The following is a 23,750-nucleotide window of genomic DNA, read 5'->3' on the forward strand; positions in this document are numbered from 1 at the left end:
CTGGCACTAGAGGGACAGCTACTGTGATTTTCTGAGAAGCCCTGTCGCAGGGAATGACAGCAGCTCTGGGTCTGGCTAAACTGCAGTTTGCTTGCTGAAGCTGCTCTCAGATTTCTTCACATATATTACTCTACATTTTTGTCTGAACAGTAGGAATAATCACATTCTGCCTTTGATTTGTGAATTTCCCAAACATGTCTGTAATGCCTCTGCAAGTAGGGTTTTCTTTGCAGCTGTGTACACTAAATGCTTCCAAAATCTTAGGGACATTTCACAGGTAGTTTCTCTATAGGGCATTTCAGGGGAGAATGGGGAGACATGGCCATGCGTGGATTTCTGTACACCTGGCTGTGAGAGAGGGGGACAGCCAGGCAGCGGGGTGAGAATCTGGTAGGGATGCTCCCCGTGGTGAATCCTGTAGGAAATTAAATTACACTCATGGTCCTGTTGACACACTGGTGAAGATGCACCTGCAGGTTTGAAATTATGGTTTCAACCTAAAAACCCTTTTTAATTGTGAGATGCAGTACATTTACCAAGTTAAATTATACGTATGAAAGATCAGCAACTGACTTCTTGAAAATCTAAATTTTGAGAAGCCCAGCTTGTCCCTTACAAGTCCAGTGAAACCACATAAATGCTTGATGAAGAAAATTTATTTGTACCTTCAGATATTTTAGAAACAAGTATGAAATACCCCGAAAAGCCTGGGCAGGATACCCCTGAGTCTGTCTGCTTGAGAAACACGGTAAGACCCCGTGTATTCTCTTGGGGTTTGGCTGCATTATATTCCGCAAGAAGTGGGCTTTCCTCCATTTTCCAACCTAAACGACTCTACGAATCTATGATCGCTGCCCGAAGGAGAGTGGAAATAAGGAGCTGACACCCGTCTGCTCTTGCTGGATCCCGAGCTCTGCTGGAGGCTCCCTGCTGCCCTCTTGTTGCTGGAAATGACAGTGGAAACAGGCGCAGTGTTTTGTGATGGGAGCTTGACTAATATCCTCACATTTGGGGGGAAATCGTAGAGCTCACATAGGAATGTCTGTCTCATTGCTGTGGCATCCGGAATAACAAATACGGCAATGGCAGCTACAGAGCCCAGCGCTCGTCTGAAGTGCCGCATACTCGGAAGCACAAACACGGCTGAGGGGCAAGCTCAAGAGAGGATTGTAGGCAGAGGCGATATATCTTTTCAATTTCTTAGTCTTGCAAAATACAGATGAGCTTTCAGCCGTACAAGCTTTCCCATCATGCTTGCTTTTCCCACATGCTTATTTTTCTGATGTGCTTAGGGCATCGCAACTGCTGCTTTAGTAAATGATAGAGACTGAGACTAAAGTGACTGAGTGTTTTCCAAGCTGAATGCCACACACACAAGGCTTGAAGCAGCTCTGTATGGCTACCAGAGATTCTATATTTTAATTTTGTATTATTAGTTATTTTCTTTCCTTAGATCACTAGTACTCTGACATTGTTGTCATTCACATTGTATTCATGAAATTTATTTGAAATAATTTTTGTGGCTTGCAGCTCAGTTCCTGCTTGGTTTGCTGGTTGATTTCTCTTCTGAAAAAAAAAAAAAATCAAATTTGATTCTAAATTGCTCCTTGTTTGCAAAGACCAGTGGCTATGAATGGGATTCAGAGAACGAACTCTACTCTGTCCAGTCATGAATGGTAGCCAGGTCAGGGCTGAGCTGCATTGGCAGGAGGCAGTGATGTGGGAAGGTTGCCCTGCCATTATCTATTCTGTAGACAAGCAGCAGATTTAATTCTCAGAGGATCTCAAGCCTATAATAAAATCTCAATGGGAACAAAAAACCCTGACCCAGAAGACAGTGGTATGTTCTACTTGTCCTCCTTAGTTGTGGGTGTAAGTGTGGCTGTGGATCAAGAGAGCTGTGTGACAATTTTGTGGAGCCTGTGTATCAGAAGAAACCCATCCCCCAGTGTTCTGCTGGAGTCACTGTGAGGTATGTATTTATACTGCTAGTGAAAAACAGAAGGAAAAATGAGAGTGTCTCTAACACATGTAATCTGCAGAAAAATACACATTTGCATGTTGATTTTAAGCAAGGAATCTTTGCTGCTAAGAGAATATTGTGTGCTGTTTTCCATGTTCCGTGGACATGTACTGAAAACCTGGCATTTTTCTCGAGTTGGCACTGCTGGATGACCTCATACACCTATTTGTCATCTCAGCAGTTTCAGCTTCACTGTTCTTCCTTAGATTCATTAAGAAAATATTTAACGTCCAAAGAAAGGAAGCACCCTGTGGCCTGCTGTGCTCCCTACAGCCAGGCCAATAAAAACAGAGCCCCAGAGCACTTTCTGAGGGTGCAAGGGTGACTCCAGGGCACTTCTGTTCCCTTGGAAACAGGAGAAATGGGTCACAGCTACAAAAAGTGACCCAGCCTTAGTTGTGATGACCTTCTGCATTTGAGGATGTTTAATAGGATCTTTGCAAGGTGATTCACTTAAAAAAAAAAATCTTGTTTTGTAATAAATCATGGGTTTTAGATTGGGAGGCTGAGATGAAAATCTGCTTTCCCTTCAGTTTGGGGTTCATTGAGGTTTTCCCCTACAAGTCTCTTTTTAGTCATATGTGCACTGTATTATCAGCAAGGCTGCTGGGGACAGCTGAACCTTTTTGTTCTAATGTAGTATGTGCCTGATTTTTCATTGAAGAAAACAAAATGGAAGCTATTATCTGAAGACAGCTTTCATCGTAGCAGCGAGGCAGGGAGCAGCTCAAGTATAATAAGACAAAATGTGAGACAAATGTTGCCTCCTCCGAGCCAGCCTCTGACCTCGACAGTGAGCGCCTTCCGCTAAGCTGGCTGTTTACAGCCCCCGCTCCGGCATCCATCTTGAGGTTTGTGGGATGTTGTTTTTGTTCCCATCCCTCCATCTGATCGGGCACAAGCAACATATATTCCTCTGCCTTCAACCCCGACCCTGAGGTATGCTGACATCTTGATTTCATCCCCTCCTCCACCTCTTGCAGCCCAGCGAGTAAGCTGGGAGAACAATTTACTGAGAATCAGCAGGCCTGGAGCCAGGGTGTCACCCTGCTGCTGTGGGGGGAAGGCTACATTTGGGAAGTGAGATTTTTCCTGTATTACCGAGGCTTGGGTGTGCAGCACCATCTCCACTTGGCCCTGCAAAGCAGAATAACTCAGTAGCATGAGGTTGCCTTTTTCTCCCCTCTGCTTCCCCTCCCAGGAAAAAGCCACCAAGCACAACAGCAGGAGCTGATTTAGGCAACGGGTGTTCGGTCCCTTCAGCAAATGGGGCTGGGAGGAGTGATGGAGGAGGGGTTGCAGACCGTGCTGCTGACCTGCTGAATTATGACTTTAATGCAGTCACTTTAATAACTTGCTGTAGCTCCAACCACCAGATGCAATTTATGGCAAAGCAGGCGCCCAGGCATTTTTCTTTCTATGAAGACTAAGCAGATCTCTGATTACCACCCCCTCCCCCCAAACCATTACCTTCCCCCGCTTGCTCTGCTAATGGAAAAATGTTATGTGTCTATGTGCTTTTTTTCCCCAAGCCCTGTTTTCAGGAAATGGTGGAGAATGAGAAACTAACACAAGCGTGCACACATGCTTTTGCAGGAAAGATTGCTTTAACTCCATTCTTTAACCACGCAAAATTCCTCCTGCTAGCAGAATTGCCAGTTCTTTTTCTGAAACCTCAGCCAGATGCAAAGCAAATTCCGAGGTTGATTTGTAGGGAAAAAGAAAGACCCCTCCCTCCATCTGACCAAAATCATCTGAAGTTTGAGTGATTTCACTGCACAATACAAAGCCTGCAGCCCTTTAGATCTCCCTTAAGAAGAAAGCTTAAATACAAGCCACAAACAAACAAACAAAAAAGATTAACCTGGGAATCATGAATAGGCAAACTGAACTCCAGATTTAATTTGGTATTTAATGTTTGTATACAATAGATGGGTACATTGAGAAAACAATGTACAGATAGGCAGCAGATTCCCTGCTACTTCTCCTATTTTAAAGACCCATTCATTTTCCATCTAAGGGATGAAATCTTCCTCCCACTCTCTTCTACTCTCTCTTATTCTGTGATTTACATGATCATTTTCTACATGTATTATGAATTACTGTTTATCTTAGTTCAGCCTGCAAAGCAATTTCCCAAATAAATTTCAATGGATCAATAAATTCAGATTCTGTTTTCTCTTCTAAATTGAGGGAAAGAAAAATAGTAAGATAAAGTAAATGTTTTCTTTTTAGCTAAATGGAACAAAAATCTGAATTAAACACATATGCCTATTTCTGAATTCTTAGGGCTTACACAGAAGCCCTGTGATTCAACTGTTTTGTATCTTACTTTTGATTTTCCTTTCCATTCCTGAAAAAATAATATGTACTTGGAACTGCAACCCTGAAAAATTGTGTGTACTTCTTTGAACCCCACTGAAAGAGTGTCCATACAAGGACTAGCAGATAAGTCCTTTGTGACTGTTAAATATTTATCAGCAAGGCGAATTCCTCCTAGGTTACAGCAAGTACAGTTTGGAATGACCTGTCTCCACGCTTTCAAAAATGAGCAGCAGATTCCTGCAAAACATCCATCTCCTCATTCAGCTAGGATAATGTTTTCCTCTCAAGCTTTGAGATAGCTTGATTAATATGTAGCATATACGGCAAATTTCTTAAGGAAAAAAAGTAGCAACATATGGGAGCATTCAAGTTCCAGAAAGAAGAGTATAAATTGGACATTTCCATATGGGTTCGGTCTGATGTGTCTGTCTATCTGTGTTTACAGTGACCTGCCCTGATATTACCAAGATTGCATTACTGTCTCCAGTACTGCAAGATGCATCTGCGAGCACACACTCAGCCACACAGGTATTTCTTTTAGGTGTGATGAGTTGTCTTTGAGCAACTGAATTTATCTCTGCTTACTACAGAGGCAGCCAAAACCAGATCCCAACTTTCTGAAGGTTAGAGTTAGGTGGAATGAATCTTTGCTCAAGCATTCAACCACAGCGCCTTGGCTTGTGCCGTTAGCTTCCTGAATTCCCAGATGGCTTCCCACCACAGCTTAGCCAGGCCTGGAACTGCTTATTTTCTCAGAAGGGATGAGGTGAAATGCAGTTAGTACAGCAAAGCCAATGGCATTTCAAAATTATATGTAAAAGTACGTATTTGTAGTCTTGTTTTTGAAATGTTGTCGTAAATATGTTTAATTCTTAACAGGCTCAAAGTACCGTCTCCAGTTGTGATGATTTTTTAAAATCGTGTTCAAATGTTTATCAGTCCATAAGGAAAACCGCCCATGCAGTGGTCAGTAAGTCAGTGTACGTGCACAGAATGAAAGCAGACGCTTTCGTGCGCCCTCGCTGCCGCCGGGGCCGAGCCCTGCCCAGGTGCTGCTCCAGGGCGGGCACGGCGCCCTCGAGGCCGCGGAGAGCCGGGCCGGGCTGGCTGCGTGCTGCCCATCTGCCCCGGGCGGCTCGGCGAGAGCTGAGGCAGAGGCGAGAAATTCGGAGGGCAGCCATGGAGTTGTGAGGAGGTTATTAATGGCGGTGCGTGTGACTGCAGGTACTTGGTGACACTGGAGCTCATTCTGGAGCCTCCTCTGATTCTGCTGTGTTTTTCTTTTTTGAACCTGGCCTTTGATTAAAATGCCTCGCTTCCAGCTCACATTGCCTTTTAAATGGCTCTGTAAAGCCCTCTCGCGGTTCCCAGCTCACATCAGAAGCAGGGCTGGAAGTGTTTCTCTGCAGAATAAACATACGGGCTGTAAATCCTGTGATTCAGAAGATCGCCTGCAGTATTCCTCTCCGCTGTTGCCATAGGTAACCGGGCTCTGCAAAACACCATTTACCCTGGAATGCAAGGAGACTCGGAGCTCAGCAAGGGCACTCCGGTTAACCCTTTCCTAGCAGGAAAAAAAAAATTTCCCTCTGGTGATCCCAGCCGAAACTCCTCTCTCATACGTGTAAGTTCACACACAATAAACCCGCATTGTGTACTTTGAGGCAAATTTCCCTCGCAGCGCGGCCCCAGGCGTGTGCACATGCACTCGGCGGGAATGGCGGGTTTCTTCTCTCCCCCATGAGCAGCGGCAGGCAGCCGCTGGCAGGGTGCTTGGGGACTGCTGACTCACGGGGCTGAGCGCACAGCCTCGGCCGTGAGCCCGCGGGACGCCTTAGACTGGCACCACATGAAGGAACTGAGAGGCAACTGAATAAGGCTGGCCCGGTCTGCAGTACAAATCCAAGGTTTGTGGGCTCGTACTTGTCAACTTATTTAAGACAGGACCTTAGAAAGGAGGACTTTGAGCTCATACTCACCACAGTATGTGGGAGGTTTTGGTAGCTAGCAGGGGATCCCTAAGCTTTACAAGGTTTTGCCAATGCCATCTAATGGAGACTTATCAAGTCAGACAATGAGTGCAAGTTTAACACTTCTTTTCTCCCTCACACTTCTTTGCAGTTCAGGCACTTTAAAAGCATCTCCTCATGGTCTTCTACTCCATTGCTTCAGACACTGAATGTGGACAATCAATGGTTATCTGCAGTTTAGGAGAACAGGGGCAGAAAGTGGCCCCCACTTTTTTCCTCCTCTAATTCTGACCTACCTGTGGGCTAATGTGGATTCCAGCAGAACAGGAGCTGAAGTGAGATACTATGTCTGAACAGTAGTTTTTTGCCACAGCCTTAGCAGCAGTGCTGCTCAGAGAGCAGGTACTCTGACTTTGCCCTTTTTTCCCACATGAAGCTGAGGAAAAGTAAATTCATAGCCCTGTGTTCAAAGAAGGGGTTAATTTATACTGCAGAGAAGCTGCAGGTGAGACTGAAGACTTGTCTTATTTTTCAGTTTCACAAACCCTGATACAAGAGCCTAAATATGTTTTGTTCCAAAACACTGCTGTCTTCTTTCTCACACTCCCCTCTGCAGTTCAATGCATGCACAGATACACACTACCAAATTGGGGGGTTTTTTATGACACAGTATTGCTGCAGGGTCATTTACATATAGGTGAAAATGCAAAATTCCTGCTCTGAAGTGTTAACAATGTTGGCTACTTTTACATCGAAAGTCTGATGGGAATACAAAGAAGTCAGAAAATGTGGATAAGGCTGAAATTGCATTCATAAAAGATCATGCAGTGGTTGGGAATCACAGCCCATGCATGGACAAGCCTGTATTGAGACTGCTGTAATCCCTGGGCAGAGCAGGGAGGAGGGAAGGAGAGGTCAGTGGGGCTTTGTGGGATTCTGTGGCATTACTGGGGCAAGGGTAGTTAGTCCTTCTCTGTTATTTGAACAGTGAGTGAGTATTTTTTTAAGGATTTTTTTTTATGTTGCTAGAATAAAAAGGAACAGGCAAGAGAAAATGACCCCAAATCATAAGGGGATTGCTGTCTGTGGAAAAGTGCAAACACAAAATAAAATTATTTTCCTGCAAAATTCTTTTTTTCATGGCTTGTTTCCATGCCACCACAGAGAAGAATGGTGAAGAAAATTATATACAAGGAAAGGTACTTTTAAAGATTCCCAAGAGCTACTGATTGGGTGTTGCTGTTTCACATTCTCCAAATTGCTGTTACATCAGTCTGGATGGTGGAGATAAACTGTAAGAGAGCTTAAAAGCTATGGAGCGATGCATGGAAGCACAGCGATAGATATATGTGCACTCTTTTTTGATTTATAGGTTTTATTTGCATACTCCTTTGGCATTGCCAGAGCCTCTCTGCAGATCTAACACTTGATCCCCTGTTGTGCTGAGTCCCCTGGGAGCTGTTGACATTGTGGGGTACTGCTGAGGTGTCAGGGACAGGTTGTGGGGATGGAGAAATGAGAGCCTGAGACCAGAAAGAGGAGTGTCTGTGGGGCAGAGCAAAGTGATAACTGGACTAGTTGAGCCTCAGCCATCTCCTGAAGGTCTGAAAACCACTGGAAGCACTGAAGAAGCAGAGGCTGCAGCTTGTTCCTTTTCCTGATTTTATATGATTGTCTTAAGTCAAGGGTATTTAAATGTCAAGTTTTTATGTAGTTCCTAAATTTACTTTGGTTCGGGTGTTTACAGCAGAAGGTTTGTGTCCTTGTGCACTCCTATCTGTGTACTTGAATGATGATAAATGCCAAGGCTTTCTGTGGGGGCTTGTGTTTTTCCACAGCCGAGGTGACACATTCCCATTAAGTTTAACCTTCTCCCCCAAGAGTTGATACAATTTATTTCTTCTTTTGGAAGGGAAATATCGGAGCTGTAGCAGGCCCAAAGCAATTTTCTTTGAAGGCTGCCTTGGCTGCGACTGCGGATACAGTGACAAAGAGGAGATTGTGGCAGAGCGTGCTGGCTGGGCGCTCGGGCAGGAAAGGGTTACTGTCTGCACAGCGCTGTGTCTGGAGCTCCAGGCAAAACCCAGAGAGAGACAATGATGTCAGCACTACCTCCAGGCCCAGGGCCCCTTGCCTGACAATGTGGGCAATCCAACACATTCCCATCTGCCACAACAAGAGCATTCATGCTCCTATTTCCTGACCTCTTTGGATTAAAGCATGTGGAGTTAAATATACATCCAGCCCCGTGCTCATGCGCTTGCATTGCACCAGAAATAGACTTATGGGAAACTGGCTGCAGCTTTTGCCACCCGACACTCGGGATCTGTCTCAACGTTGTCATCGACAAAAGCACATGCTGGTCCGGTCGGGAGATTGTACAGTCATGTACACATAGCTAAAATACAGTTCCCTTTTGTGCCTGGAAATGCTGCATGTAATCAGCACGCAGTCAGAAAGAGGTGGGGCGGGGGAAGGGCAGATTAAATACAAAATGAAGATTAGTCAGAGGCAGTGATTTCAGCGTTTCAGCCATCTGAAACTTGCTGAGTTTTTTAGTACCACATAAAAAGTTCTGACAGCAGCGAGAGACCTTGGCTGAGCTGGGTGTCTGCACTCCAGGCTGGTGGAAGAGGGAGAGCATGCGGCAGGGTTTGCACGCTGCCATGCCGGGCTGGCAGCTCTGACAAGGAGAGCTTTTTGTTTGCTTAAGAGTGAAGCCGGTCTGGTAGTGCAAAATTCTAGCAATGAGAAGCATTTTATTGCTTTAATTCAGGATGTATGTGTGTGGGGTCTGTTGCATGCACATGGGTATCGTGTTGTTTCTTTCTCATGTCTGTGGGTGCTGTGTATCTGTGGCTCTATGCCCATATGTATCTGTGCATCTCCATATTTATCTGTCATTCTGTGTCTGCATTGCTCAGTCTTTTTCCTTTTAAGTGTCGGAGTTGCATTTATTTTCTGTGCACAGATGAGTTATCCTGTACTGTACACTAAGGGGGAAAGAAATGTAGGGATAGCTTGCATTTTGTTTATGTCTTTGTCAAGAAGATGCTTCACAATTGAGAAGTATGAATTAAAAAGAAAATGAGACTATTTATTTTCCTTTCTTTCTCTTTTGTCTACAGTCTACATTCTCATGTCTTATCTTCCCAGTCATGTATTTTCTTTTCTCTCCCTTTTCCCCCATCACACTGCAAACTCCTGTTCCCATAACAAATGTTTTAAATGTTATCTATCCTGCCTGTACAATCAGTCCCTTTTTTCATAGCATGTTTCTTGTACAGTAATCTTTTTTTTTTTTAACAACTCATAGTAATCCTTAACACAGCAAATTCCTGTACACAGTTTGGTTTGGTATCTTTCCCTTTCATATGTCCTCTGCTTATGGCACTCAGAATCTCACAGCGCACAACACAGGGAAGCAGAACAAAAATAAACTCTCCAAAATCTGTAGTTCCCCAATGGCTCAAAGAGGTCTTGGAAGAAGGTTTAGCTAATAAAATCCTTAGAGGGTGGTTGGAGGGGTGAGGCCAAATGGTTAATGTAGGATAAAAACTGCAAACCCCTTAATTCTCTTAGTGTTTAGCTTAACTTTGCCTTGACACTGAAGAGATGGTGGTAAGTAAGGATGAGCTTGTATTAGAAATAGGATTCTCTCTTTCTGCCCAGCCTTGCCTGTGCCAGTTCCAGTATCACAGGGCATCAGTGCTACAAAATTCTCTATCAGTTTCTGCTGGTAGAGGTTTGGAACTGCCTCACTTCTCAATTAATGTAATCAGAGCCAAAACCCTGGCATCTTTCCCAAGAGCTTTCTTCTCCCTGTGAAACACAGAATACTGAAAACCAGTCAGAAAAAGTGGAGCCAGACTGTAGCAAGCACTGGATTTCACCGGTGGTATAATAAGGAAGCTGCCTGTAGTGTCAGCCACTCTAAAGGAGATATACAGACAAGTTAAAGTGGTAATATGCATAATGTCTGCCATCCAGATATTTCAGAGCATATAATAAACTGTGATTAAATCATTAAACTAAGAACTTCAGAAGGGTCTGGCTGTGTAGACTGAGGATCTGAATGCAAGAAATTTCCAGTCTTCTTTCTACCTTGGTACCTGATTTGCCACTGCTATAAGGTAGTCATTTCACACGGATCTTTAATTTTCTCATCAGTACCACCAGGAGTTAATAATACTTGAGTAGAGCAGGGCCTCCTATAGAGTTGTTTTGAAGGAAATGGAGACTTACTGAAGGAGTCTGTGTGAATTTGCGTGGCAGTCTGAAGTTCTTCAGAAGCGGAGTTGAGGAAGCATGTTCAGCATGAGATCATCATAGAAAGCATGAAGGTCAAGTACCAGGGGAAAGACAATGTTAAAAACAGGAGCACTGCAGTTTTCAGGGACCCTAAATTAGGCTGTGGAACCTAGGAAGAGTTAGGTTTGCAGTTTGAACTGAGACACCTGCAGTGGCTATGATCCAGCCATGGTGCCTGATGGACCTCTGCTTTTATTACTTGTCTCAACTTCACAAAGCTAAATAAATAGATGAGAATAGAATGTCTATTCCTGACATCCCATCTCTTGCTACTTAGACCAGCCACCAAAAGTGTGAAGAATATGTCCCGAGGTTTCCCTGCTTTGATTAGGATCATTATTTTGTTTATGAGCTTCAATTTTTCCCTAGAAATCCAACAGTTTCTCTGTTTATGGCTACACATACATTTTATGTGTCTCTCTTAAGCCAGATATAAGCAACCTTGTGAGAAGTGCTCAGGAGCAGGGTGGAGGAAAAGAGGAAGCCTGCAAGTCACATCCTCCTGACTGCCTTCCTCTTCATTGATGTGTGCAGTCACACTGCCCAAAAGAGCCATTTGAGGAGGTTTGAGAATGTATGGAGCAAGTGCTCCATTTCACTTATGATCAAGATAAACAAGGGTGTCAGCTGAAGCAGAGCTTCTGAGGTGTTCTGTGTAATTCAGTGGCAGGCAGTAGTGACTGCTGCTTAGGAGATGGATTTATTAAGATTATTAGTAAGTGTTATTTGGAGGTGACTGAAATCGCTGGGTGGACTCCAGAGGATTAGCTTTCCAAAGATAGCAAATGCAAAACAAAAAAAATCAACCCTAAACAAACAAGTCACCAGTACCAGTTGTGTTTATTTTATAAAGTCTCTGCACGGGATTAGCTCACAAGCATTTGCTTGTTTTTGTGACTGGAGATATGGGGGATGGGAAGGAGGAACCATCTTAGCATGTAATTCCCAAGTAAAAGCAAAGCTGCAGCAGAGCATCTGGCCTGGTTCACAGAGTGGTGACAACACACTGTGAGCAGGGCACCAGAGGAGGAATCACCTCTTCCTGGATTGCACCGGATTTAGGCAGCCTAGTGTGCAGCAACTCTGATACAGAAATAACCTGTGTGAAGGAGGCTCTGCTCAGGAACTGTCATGTCCCTGTATAAAGGGCACGAGAGCTTTAGGCAGGACATCATGCTGATCTGAGCCCAAGAAGTGGCCTGTGGGAGAGACAGCAGCAATCAAAAATAGTCATTTTCTATAGTGAGACTGCAAGAGGCCTCAAAGTGCTTGTAGACATGAATTCACCAAACATCACCCCCACAAGCCTATCTCTCTGGAATGGAGGTTGGTGTTGCTCATCCCAGATGTCCAACTGGAGGCAGAGAGAGCTATCCAAGCTCCCACAGAGATCAGGCCAGATGGGAACACAGGGAGGGCAGCAGGAGAGCAAGATAAAATTAGGATAAAAAAAATCGATCCCTCAGAAAATACAGATGGGGGAAGGGGCTTAAGGACCAATTCAGCCCATGTTTTTATGTTGCTAATGTTGCTAGACAAGTCCCTCCAAAATGCTGATAGTTGGTGGTGTGGAACAAATGAGTCAGTCCTGCTTTGTAGCCTGGCTGTCCTGCTTCAGTACTGTCACCCAGAAGCAGACACATGGGAGCTCCCTGCTGTCCCTTCAGCCTTCTCCAGCATTGCTCTACCAGAAGCATGATCACCCAAAGGAGAAATACGCTGTTGCTTTTTTGTAATTCATCTAGGCCCCATTGGGATGTGGCAGGAGAGACTGATTCTCCACTCAAGCCAAGGCACTGGAAAGGTGACCAGTGCCCTTGCAATTTCCAGGGAAATTGCTTGTTTCCTTTCATGAGAAGCTGCTTACTTGTTTCCTAAATCCACAGGGGTTGCACTGGCTCCTCTTCCCTCCTTCAGAGAAATCCCTTATGCAAAGGTAGTCCTGGTTTGCTATTGCTTGTGCTTCTCAAGACTTTCCTAGATACCACAGCAACAGCAATAGAACTGAATTTTGTAAACCTTTAATTTTATACAGTCAGAGTAGAATGGGACCTATGAATACAATTCAGCAACTTCATTCCTCAAGGGTGGGGATTGGGGCCAGGAGGATGGGGATGGGGAAGGGGCAATGCACTATTTAATGTTATTGGCATAGGCTATCACAGGTGGAAATAGGTGGAAGGAAAAGCTGCAGCTCACTGAAGTGGAAGAAAAAGGGTGGGAACCCAGTGATCCAGTTTTATACTGAGGGGACAAAATTGTCTGGTAACCTGTGTACTTAATCCCGTGCTGTGATTGAAGGATATGTCAGCAGTAACTAAAATAGAAGCACAGTGTGAGGTATAGAGCCCTGGCTCCAAACTACCCAGCTATTACAGATGTCTTCAGTGCTAAAACTTGTGTTACTGAAATCATTCATTCCTGCTTCAGAGAAGGTAGAGAGTGTTGGACTAGGAGGCAAAGGAAAAAGGAAGAAAAAGGAAGAAAAAGAGAAAAGGGGAAACAGAAGCAGACTGTAGCATTTCAGGATCATGTTTTCATCTCTTTCTATTTGGCTTCACTTTTTTTATAGAAATCATAATTTTCACTTGAGAAGCTGATGGGTGAAGAAACTATTTTCTCTCACAGATGAAATAAAAGTACCCCTATTAAAATAAAAGGGCAGGATTTTCCTTTTCCATGAGTTCTTTCATTGGAGAAACATCCTCTTTCTCAGGAAAGGAAAGAAAAGCTAACATTTATTTGGAAAACACTTTGCAGTATGAATAAAAGATACTACAGCCCTAGTCCGCTCTAACTCTTGATTTACAAAGAAGTCCAAAGAGCTTTTTGCTTTCACCCTGTGAAGCTGGTCAAGAGGTGCAGGTTGCAGTGTGGTGCTGAATAAATGAGGCTCTAGTGTAGGCCCTAGACTGCTGGAGGATCTCACTTCTCCAGACACAGAGAAGTGCTGTGGCACATTTTACTGCCAGGCTTTGTGAACACATCCACAGTAAAGGTCTTGACTTTTTGCCTGTGGCTAATTTGCAATATCTAGAAAAAAAATCAAACCCCTTTAGCAAGACTCATTTGCTTGCTCTAATTTACATTAGAGAACCCAGCACTTATGACTGGTGACACCAAGGGTGGTTTAAGATCATCTCTGTCCTTGAACTTAATATATACATAGAGTACAGCCAAGAATAAGGATCTGTCTCTTTCTGTGATAAATACCCACTTTTATGGGACTGTGGCCATGAGTCCAATTTAACATTATGAAGTAATTTTCTGTGACAATTCAGGACCCAACTTCATCACTCTCATCACTCTCATCTTTCTCTCTACTTGATATATTTTAGTGTTTGGTATTATGCCTAATATGGAGAGATTCAAGTGAATTAGATGAGGCATTTAATAAAGGTGATGTCTGGACAGTGAGAAGTTTTTTATCTCTGAAAAATCTTACAGTGATTGTTGGAATATTCTATTTTAAAATGGGTTTTGCTTAGAAGGGCCACATTTGTATGATTTGTCCTCAATAGAAATTAGAGCCTCTCAGTATTTCTACATTGTGGAATGATTATTTTTTTGAGTTATTCATTATAGTCTTCTGAACCTCCCAGGAGTCCATGAGCTCTTTATGAGCCATATAAAAGGATGCAGACTCACTAGCAGAGCAGAGAAATTCCCAGGAGGAGAGAGATTTGTAACTAAACTGAGATGGACAGAAAGAGATGGGAAAAGCAAAATTCAAAAAGCCTGGAATAAAAGCAAATTCTTTAAGAGCCTAACAATGATCTAGACTCCTGCAAGTCAGGAACATAGCAGGCTATACTCAGGATGTTTAGGAAAAAACCCACAGGACTAACCTGCAAATATTTGTTTCATATCTGGTTTGGCAGCCAGAGAAAGATAGAAGAAGGTTTGTTTTCTAAGGCTTTCTCAAAACAGTGACCCTGAAAAAACCATGCCTGTTACCCTCAGAGGACCTACTCATCTTACTGACATGTAGAATACTCTCCAAAAGAAGAATAATTTCTTTAAAGTGCAATAAACAGGGCATACAGGTCAAAGTGAAAAACAGCAAACCTGGTATTTCTGAGAATTCACAAACAAAAGAATTTAAAGAAAATGCAGACAGAAATTGTACATACTATAAATACCTAAGTCTCTTAATAAACACTTTTGGGATTCCCAGACTGCTAAAGAAAATATTACATAGCAAAGCCCTTTCTCACAAAGAGACAATTTGTTAAATGCCACCTGCTGATTGCAAAACTGACTGGAACTTACTGGGATCCACGCACTTTACAGACTCCAGCTTATTTTCCTACCTGGAAAGAAAGTCCGGTAGAGCTGTATATTAAAGGGAATGTGACAGAGCCAAAGCTAGCTAAATAATGGAAACATATTTGTGAATATTTATTCAGTGAAAATATTGCCAAAATTCTCAATATTATTGATAATGAATTATTTAATCACCTCCAGACGAAACTCCAGCAGAATCCCTGTCTGTACTGTTCTGCCAACAAGTATTATGCATTCAGAGCACTCCCTCCGCAGTGACTGCAGAAAAGCACTCTGCTTGCCAGTCTCCAAGAGAGGATTTGACTCTGCTGCTATCAGCTAAGTCAAAGTTTCACAGTACTGACAGAGCTACTCGGTCAGGGACGGACCAGACGGACAGCCAGGCCTGTGGGCAGAGCTGGGCTTGTGGGAATGCTCAGGACAGGGGTACACCAGGGCTGTGCCCAAACAGAAGCCTCACATACAAATAAATGGAAGTATACAAGACACCTGTTTAGCACGTGGTAGTGTTTCTGCCTCCTCAGAGGTCTGTGTGCTTTAAAAGCGTGCATGGGCTCCTGCAGCTGTGGGACAAATGCATGTTCATGGCCACTGTGCATTGGGGTAGATGTGCCTATGGGCTGTCCTACCTGTGCCCTTTGGGGAACTGGTCTCCATGAACAGTCTGGGGTAAAAGGAATTCTCTAGGACTTTGTTTTCTGTCTCTTCCTCTACTTTGTCTCTCACTTTCCAGTAAGCTTTTCTGCAAACAGCTCCTTACACAGCCAGGATATGGGATGGCCCTCGTGCATGGCTGTCAGAACTGCACGGAGTGGCTGCAGGTGTCTGTCCTGCCTGCAGCATCAGCCCAAGGATGCCTCTGCCTCTTCCTGTGTCATCTGCAGTTCACCAGCAGCAGTTTCTCCCTTTGGCATGAGGAATTTTGCCTGGGCTTATGCCCAGACCTGTTGTTCAAGCAAAGGGCAGAGGAAACACTCAGTGAGGAAGTCTTGCATGTTTCAGGCTGTTTTAGGCATGTTTGTTCCAGATGGCCCAGTTTGTTGATCTCACTTGTTTTTAACTCATGCAAGGCACAGAATTCAGGTCAGCTCTTTCCTCACTCTCCCCTCTGTCCTGCCCTGCTGGAGTGCGTGCTATTTCCAGATGAGGTCACACATTCCCCCTTTTCTTGTCCTACCACTCTCGAGCCCAGGGTTTAATGAGAGGCCCACAAGCCGTGGCAATCCCAGCCCTCCAGTCACTGCTGCAGCCAAGGTCAAGCCCGGGGCAAGAATTGTCCACAAATACCGACACCAGAGTGAAGGGAAGGAAAGAACAATAAGAGCCATTTCCTTCCCAATGCACTTAAGCGCTTGAGAGAAACTGCCCCCCAGACTGCTGAGTCAGCAGAGGCTGACAAATTAGTCAACAGGATGACTGGGCCTCAGCTCCTGGCAATTAGCATGGACAAAGCTTTGTGTGTGCCTGTTTTCCTATTAGCTGCGGCTTGCACGCCTGTGAAGGGAGGAGGGACTGGGGAAGGAAATGGCTTGCTTTGACTTCACAAACACATGGAATTTGCGTTCCCAAGGTTGCACAGCATTCATTTGGCTTCCTGTTTCAGCATTTTTGCAGGCTGTAGCCATTAAGAATAAAGTATGCTGAGAGCCTCTTAAGAGGGAGGTGCATCAACACAGCTGGAGGAAGGGTGAGCCCTGAATTGTAGTAGCAGAGGCACTACAAACTGGGAGGGGTTCAGTTTAACCCATCAGTGTGGCTAACAAAACCGGTACTGTAAGGGTCAAGGAGTATTGGCAAGGGACGGGCAGAAGGGTTTACTAGAGGCATTGCTAGTATATTCAGTATGGGAGTAAGAAAGGTGTCACAGATCCAGAGTGAGAGGCTTTGGCAGAGCTCAGGGTGATGAAATGATAGAGACAGAGGGGGATAAGGACTGGACTAAAAGAGGATTCTGTAGGTCAGGAGTTCAGAGTCTTGTCAAAGCGATTTGGGAAGCCAGGGGCTAAGAGGTGGAGCTGCAGGTCAGGATTAAGCTGAATGTAGGAGCTGAGTTCTGTCACCATTTGGCAGAGGTCACTGCCTCCAAAGCAGGCTGCAGTGGTCATGGCCCATGCTGTGAACAATGAAATTTCCTGGATTCAGCTCTAGTGGAACTACAAACACACTTTGTTGTTAAAATTCTCTGCATCTCCTCTTGTCTTTCCATCTCTGAGGCCAGGTCACTAGTGCTCTCAGACAGGGTGTGAGTTGCAAGCCCTCAGAGGACCCAAGATGAAAGGTCAAGTACACCTGGTTTTTTAGACTCACCTTCACCCATTGCATATCCATGTCCCTGGTAAGTCAGACACCACCATGTTATCATCCTCATTTACGATAAGCTGGTCAGAGTGATTTAGCCAAAGTTCAGTGGTGACCCCAGCTGTGAAAGGCCTTGCTGTGACCCGTGAAGGTTTAGTGAGCTTTGTTCTGGGTGCTCTGAGACCCATCTCTCTGCTTACAGGCTTTCACAAAAGCTGAGCTCAACTGATAGCTGCAAAAGCATTCAACCTATCAGTCCTCCTATTTGTGAGAATGGGGGTGAGAGACAATGTCTTTGTATTCCGGGCACCACTGCATGCTCCTTTGCTAAGCATAACTGGAATCCCTGGACTTCAGATCCTGCTGCTGAGAGCCTAGCAACAAGTGAATGTATCTACGTAAGCTTTTAAGGAAGGACTAGGTTAGTGGAGGTGAAAGTAGGTCAGAATGTTTTATTTTCTGAGTTTGTTGGATTTCTTTCTAGGAACAGCAATGCTCTGCCTCTGTAAGTCGCCTCTGTATCAAGAGACTAGCAGCACCATATCCATTTATACACCTCTATGCCACACTAAACCTGAGACAGTTCATTCCTTTCTGTTGACAGACAACAGAAGCCACAGTAGCCTCACACTACATTGCCTTTACCAAAGGAGAGGGGTATGCACCAAGGTGCTTCCTGCAGAGCAGCTGACACTCAGCAGCTTGCTGTCCTATGGTGAGCTCTCTGTCTTTGACCCCTGTGATTTTCTGCTTGGCTGTAGGCTGATTTGGGGCAGATTTTTACTGATCTCTTAACTGGTGAACAGTGTTTTCTGAAAATACTAGCTGGCATCTATCTGTATTATTAGGTGTCTCAATAGCACTTGAATCTGGGTGTCCCTTCCTCATGCTTCAATTCTTCATCCCTTAAAAAAGTCTAACTGTACTTTGGGTTTGGGTCAAGGTTGTACATCTACACATGAATGTGGCTGCAGAAGAGCTGTGGCCATCTAGGTCCTCCTGTTCTCCTAAGGAATGTAGCTGGGACTTTCCTTCTGCTCATCCTGTCATGGCAGTGGTTACACAGCACTTCGGTTATGCTGCTGTGCCTGAGCTTCAAAACTTGAACTTATGAATTTTCTCATCCTGTCAGCCAGGACAGGGAGTTACAAGGAGTAAACCAGTTTCATCCAGGATTCAAGCCACTACACATGCATGCATGAAAATAGCGAGTCCTCATTGCTTGTCTTTGGATTTCTGCAGTACCAAGAAACTCCATAAGTCTTGCACCACATAGAAAAACCCATGGCTATCTATTTCATGTAACACACATAATTTATCATATATGCATCCCATAAGGAACCATGGACAAAGATCAGCCAAATTGTCTCTCTGTTAACCTTCCTTGTGATTGTCAGAAAGTGGTTTATCTCTTTATCACAAGAGAAAAAGTTCAGGGTAGCTTTGCTGCACTTTCAGTCCTTCAGTTTTAGTCCCATAATTTGCAGCACTTGTTATAATTCTGTGATATGCCAAACACAGTTGCTTAAAAAATCCAGACTTGTTCATGTGAGGTGCATGTGCAACTGCAATAAGGTCCATGCTGACTGCAGCATTTACAAGAACATCTGAAGGGGCATTGGGGTATCATAATGAAAAATATGTTAGTGACAAGGTAGTGCCCATGTGTTATAGCAAAGACTCAAGGGTGTCTAAGGTACTGTAACTTTGAGAGTCAGCCTCTCATTCCACTGAATTTCATTCCAAATGAGCTATGCTTCCTGCAGCAAACAAACCTGGGATGGATACAGTGCAGGAGTGCAGATGTATTTTAGTAACATGGAGTTATAGCAGATTGTTACTAGCAGTAATTCCCAGATTCCCATTTCTTTCCTGGAGCACATTCCTGAAACAGCTACTTTTGGGAAAGTGCCAGCAAATAACACTCCCTGTCTGACTGACACCCACTTTCTCGCCTCTGCTGTTTAAAGTGGTTATTTTTTATGATGGAAGGCACTCAGTTAATTTTGGTGTCTAAAAGGTACATGCAGGACAGGGCACATTTCTTTAACATGGCCTTGACATTATTCCTCCTGCCCTCCTGGAAGTAATGTGCCTGAGGAATGCAATGGCCTCTTTTCTGACCTGGCAAGCAGTGCCATTTGTAGTGTTGACACTTGTCCCAGTGGGACTTGGGCTGAGATTTTTCCATCCTTGCCTTGCCCAGTTCATTTTGTCCAGTGTGCCAAAAAGGTGTCAAAAGGCATTTTTGCAATTATCAATCTAGACTGAGCTGGACCTGGTGACATGGAGGTGAAAGGATCTGGAGTCTGTTTTCCTGTCCTGCTAAACTAGCCAGTATCTCCTGGTGCTTATTCAGCAGGTTAACTTTGATAATGGCAGTATGAATATTTTGCTGCCATTTAGCTAATAGCTACATTTCCTCTTGCAAAATCATGTAAAGGGAAATAAGAGAAAAAGAATTGCTGTGGCAGGAGACAAAGGCCCCATTCAGTGGCTGCTTTAACGTGTGCTTATGCTATAGGTTGATTGCTTTTTAGCAGCAGGTCTGACAAAATGTTGAGTATATATCCCTGAAAAGAGATATTTGATTTTTACAAACCAAATGCTTGAGATTATAATTTCACCATTTCTGCTAGGTGTTCTTAGGTCTCAGATACCACATGCAGATCAGATCCAGCCTAAAAAGATTGAAAGGACTATAGCATCTAAATAAGATATTATCAATGCCCCCCCCCCATAATATTGGTGGTAAAAATAATTAAGTCTTTCTACTTCTCTAGTGTGTTCCATCTGAGGGTCTCAAAGCATTTTACAAGCATTAATTAATTAAACTTTCATCTTCTCCCTGAGGCTTTTTCTGTGCTGGAGGTAGTTCAGTCCAGTTGGGTAGATGAAATCACAGCTGATTCTCAAACCAGTGGTTAAAAACTCCCTCTGGAAATCTTCAGTTCTTACAGCTGCTGCCCTTTCATCCTGCAGCTGTGCTTCCCCATCTTAGTTTGGTGTATGATTTCTCTTCATCTGGCCCACAAATGCTCAGATCTGCAGGTCCCATCTTCTAGCTCTGTCTTGTTTGAGCAGGTGATGCCATTGGCATGATCCCTAGGAGCTAAACTGACCTGCCACTAGCCCCAGAATTACTGTAGAAGTATTTAAGTAGCTTAAAGACACTTTGAGTTCTGTAATCCTCCCTCCCACTTAGACCAGGGGATCTGGACTAGAAAGAAATTAAAAGAGAAGGGATAAAGATAACTAAGCACAAATATTTGAAATTAACTCTTTAGGTAAGCATTTAAATTTGAAATATGCCAAGTGTTTACAGATAAAACACAGAAATTGCTTATCCCGTTGTTGAAATGCAGTCATTCTTAGGGCTGAACATGACAATTATTTAACAGTACAGAGTAGCACTTTCATCGTCTCTTATGGAAGGAATCAGATTATATCCAGCTGAAACTGAATAGAAGTGGGAGAAGATAGAACTGCCCAAACTTGGAGACAGTCACTGGGATTCTAGTCCCATCTGAAAGGAAATGCATCAGAGAACCTGGAGTAATAGTTACAGCCATACTTAATATATTATATTACTTGACTTTAAAAGAAAGTTATAATAAAAATAGTAATAAGCAACTATGCAAAGTATGCAGAAAGCCATTGGGGTTTTGTTGGTGAAAACTGTTGAAATACTTTTGCATTGGTATTTATGTAACATATTTTGTCTTGGGGATTCCAAACTATATCACCAACTGCAGCAATAAAAACCTCCTGGACATGGCAAGCCATATGTTGTTCTGTTAACAACATAATTTGGAAATCATCTGTAGCATTTCTAATCAGAAATATGTAAAGTATTTGATTTAATTAATTTGAGTTCAATATTGTGCATTCCTCACCTAGAAACTAAATCAACTGGCACATTATAAATATGCTGGCATATAGAATTGTAGGGTGAGTGACTCATTTAATAATGTGTACTGTGTATTTAATGTTTCTTCCTGAGCAATGAAGGTGCTTTACAAAGGCTGGTGGCAAGAGAGAATATTTTCAGTTAATTGGAAATGCATACTTTGTTCCCAGGATACACAATTATCCATTCATTGAATTCTACACTTTTCTTGTGTTTAATGTGTTTTGGTGCCCATGTTTTACAGGTAAAGTAATAGAAGGGATACATTAAACCCTTCACAGTCAGTGGCAAGGCAGGGACAAATTAAAGTCTCTTGATCCTCTCTCTCAACATTGAGAGTATTGTTTCTCTCTCAGTTTCGCTGGGCAAGCAACACAGGACTGGAAGAAAGGGTTTTCAAGGATGACCTTCTGGGTCATCCTCTCCTGTCTCCTGCCATCAGGGGCAACATGTTCTATTGTGGCTTTTGTGACTGTGACAAAGCAAGAATGAGTCACACTTCTCTGCTGGACACCAGACCGCTCATTGATACAGTCCAGGTTGCCTTTCTGAAAGAAGGCAATGATGGTATCTTAAGGCAGCTTGCAGTGGGAAAAGGCTGGTATGGTTTGTTTTCTGGGATGAGAGGAGAATGGCAGCCTTCCAGTGTCAGGTGTTGGGAACTTAGAGGTGCTGCTGAGTAGGGGTTTTCTCACAGACTCAGCTTCAGCTCTGCACTTCCCTAGACATGTGAAGCAGTACCTTCTTAAAGCTAAAGGCTACTTTCACAACACAAGAGACAATGATTTCAGGAAGCATCTTGTAAGAACATCCTGCAGACTACCTTTTAAACCAGTGTCTGAGATTAGTTACATTGGTCACAGGATTGGAAGGTAGAATTAGATAATTCCATTCATCCCCTTATTCCCCACAGTACAGTATTCATGGCAAATGTTAGATGGATTGTTCCTGGGGCTTTGTGATGCGAGCCTCTTAGGTCCTTCAGGCCTGTACACTGTAACAGTTCACCACCTCCCTCACCACGGCTCTTGGGCTGTTCTATCCCTTTTTGGTGCTCTACATGAGCTAGTGCTGCTTGAAGAGGTAACTAGCTGGGCTATGTGTTTGCAAGTCCCTGGATGTATTTGGTTCAGTTTCCCCCACCTTTATTTTATATCAGTGAATGTGCACAGGTGTCAGCAGGGCCCTTGGAGAAGAGTTCAGGGAATATAGTGGGAATGTCCTCAGTCTGAGAGCTGGGAAGTCTCAGTTTGGCTGAATTTCATGTTTTCCTTGGGCTGTACAGTGCTTTGCAGGCTGATGACAAATGGGAAGTAGCCAGTTCTGTAGCCAATTTATTCTCTCTCATTTTATTGTCAAAGGGAGGGAAATCCACAAAATTTGTGAGGATCTCATCTACTTCCCCTCTCCACTGCAGATCTGCTCATTTATTTTTGTTTTATACTGTAAATAGTTAGAGAAGCAGAGCTCCACAGACCTTGAAGTTAATCCCAGAGTGTAGCACCATACATGACAAATCTGTGTGATACTTCTCATCACTATTGCCTGCAGCCTTCATACCTGGCTAGTATCACTTGGTTCCTGTCTTTAGCTCTCTCTCTCTCTCAAGTTTCAAAGCATGAGAGGAGCAGAAATTGGATGGCAGGGACAGACAAGAAGATGGTGTAAAAGATAGGAAGAATGGGGAAGCATATGAGTGACAGCAGAAAGGTCACAGGAACACTGATGAAGCTGGGAAAAGCATAAACAATCATAAAGCACTCTCCTATGGAATCTGGTTCACTACTCATTATATCTGCATACTGACATTTCTCATCTGTCAGCTTACAGCTGTGAAATCTGCTGGCAAACTGCATCACGTTCTTTAGTAGGACATGGATCTGAAAAAACATCAAGCCTTCTAGTAGTCCTAAATCTCTTGTGCATAAGCTCAGGCTGTAAGAAGACTGGAGAGGGAAACCAGATATTCAAATTTGAGTTTGGTTCAATTCACTGGACTGGAAGGAAGGCTGATGATGTCCTCATTTGCTGAATACTTTAAGATGTCTGGTATATTGAATAGGCAGGGATCCGAAAGAAGGGAAATGAGAGTTAAAGACTGGATTGCTGCACATACATTTCATACCTCTGCTGGCCTGTACTATCTTTACACTTGTATGTAGGTATTTTAAATACCATGTGTAGTGTGTTTAAATTAGTAGTACCACTTTCTCCAGACACATTAGAAACACTTGCCTCTGCCTTGTGTTTCTTGCTCCTTAATTTTCATGCAAGTTGGTGAAACTCATGCAAGTCATGGGTTAGGACAATCAAAACTTTCTTTTTAGTTCTTAGTTAGATTTTACCAAACACCAGATGTTATGTCATGGGGCTTTATAATCTTCTTTGCTTCATCCCTATGTGCCATTCTGAATCAGACCTGGATGGACACCTGAAGGGGAGTCACTGTGTTCAGAGCGGAGGCTGTGCAGAGCTGTGTCTCTGTTGTCTCTGAAGACAATTTCTTGTCTGATATACTTGTCTGGAAGGGATAATCCGGCACTAACTTCTCCTTCTCCCACCTCCTGGTTGGAAAGTCCATGGGAACTAATAGGTATTTTCATGCCTAACATGAGTGGTTCACGAA

At 43.6% G+C, this 23,750-nt stretch overlaps 1 protein-coding gene and 2 long non-coding RNA genes across 8 annotated transcripts in view; 2 read left to right on the forward strand and 1 right to left on the reverse strand.

The window, feature by feature from the left end:
* Positions 1-23,750, forward strand: part of LOC135302833 (uncharacterized) — a 169,327-nt gene that overhangs the window by 74,310 nt on the left and 71,267 nt on the right. Inside the window, exons 1-5 of one of the 6 annotated variants that reach the window (XR_010364411.1) lie at positions 788-1,972; positions 2,688-2,962; positions 4,794-4,876; positions 5,830-5,972; positions 8,231-10,085. The exons of 4 other annotated variants lie outside the window; for them this stretch is intronic. The gene's annotated coding sequence lies outside the window, so the exon portion shown is untranslated. Of the gene's footprint in view, positions 1-787; positions 1,973-2,687; positions 2,963-4,793; positions 4,877-5,829; positions 5,973-8,230; positions 10,086-23,750 lie in introns of those variants that run through there. One more of the 6 variants, XR_010364409.1, reaches the window with a different exon arrangement.
* The window catches only part of LOC135302835 (uncharacterized), a 54,166-nt gene that overhangs the window by 9,997 nt on the left and 20,419 nt on the right, over positions 1-23,750 (reverse strand). The window lies entirely within an intron of this gene.
* LOC135302836 (uncharacterized) lies at positions 16,345-17,854 on the forward strand. Its single transcript, XR_010364415.1, has 3 exons — positions 16,345-16,603; positions 17,135-17,251; positions 17,819-17,854. It is a non-coding gene; the product is annotated as an uncharacterized LOC135302836 (long non-coding RNA).

This window comes from Passer domesticus, chromosome 6 (genome assembly GCF_036417665.1).
Source record: "Passer domesticus isolate bPasDom1 chromosome 6, bPasDom1.hap1, whole genome shotgun sequence".
Lineage (NCBI taxonomy): Eukaryota > Metazoa > Chordata > Aves > Passeriformes > Passeridae > Passer > Passer domesticus.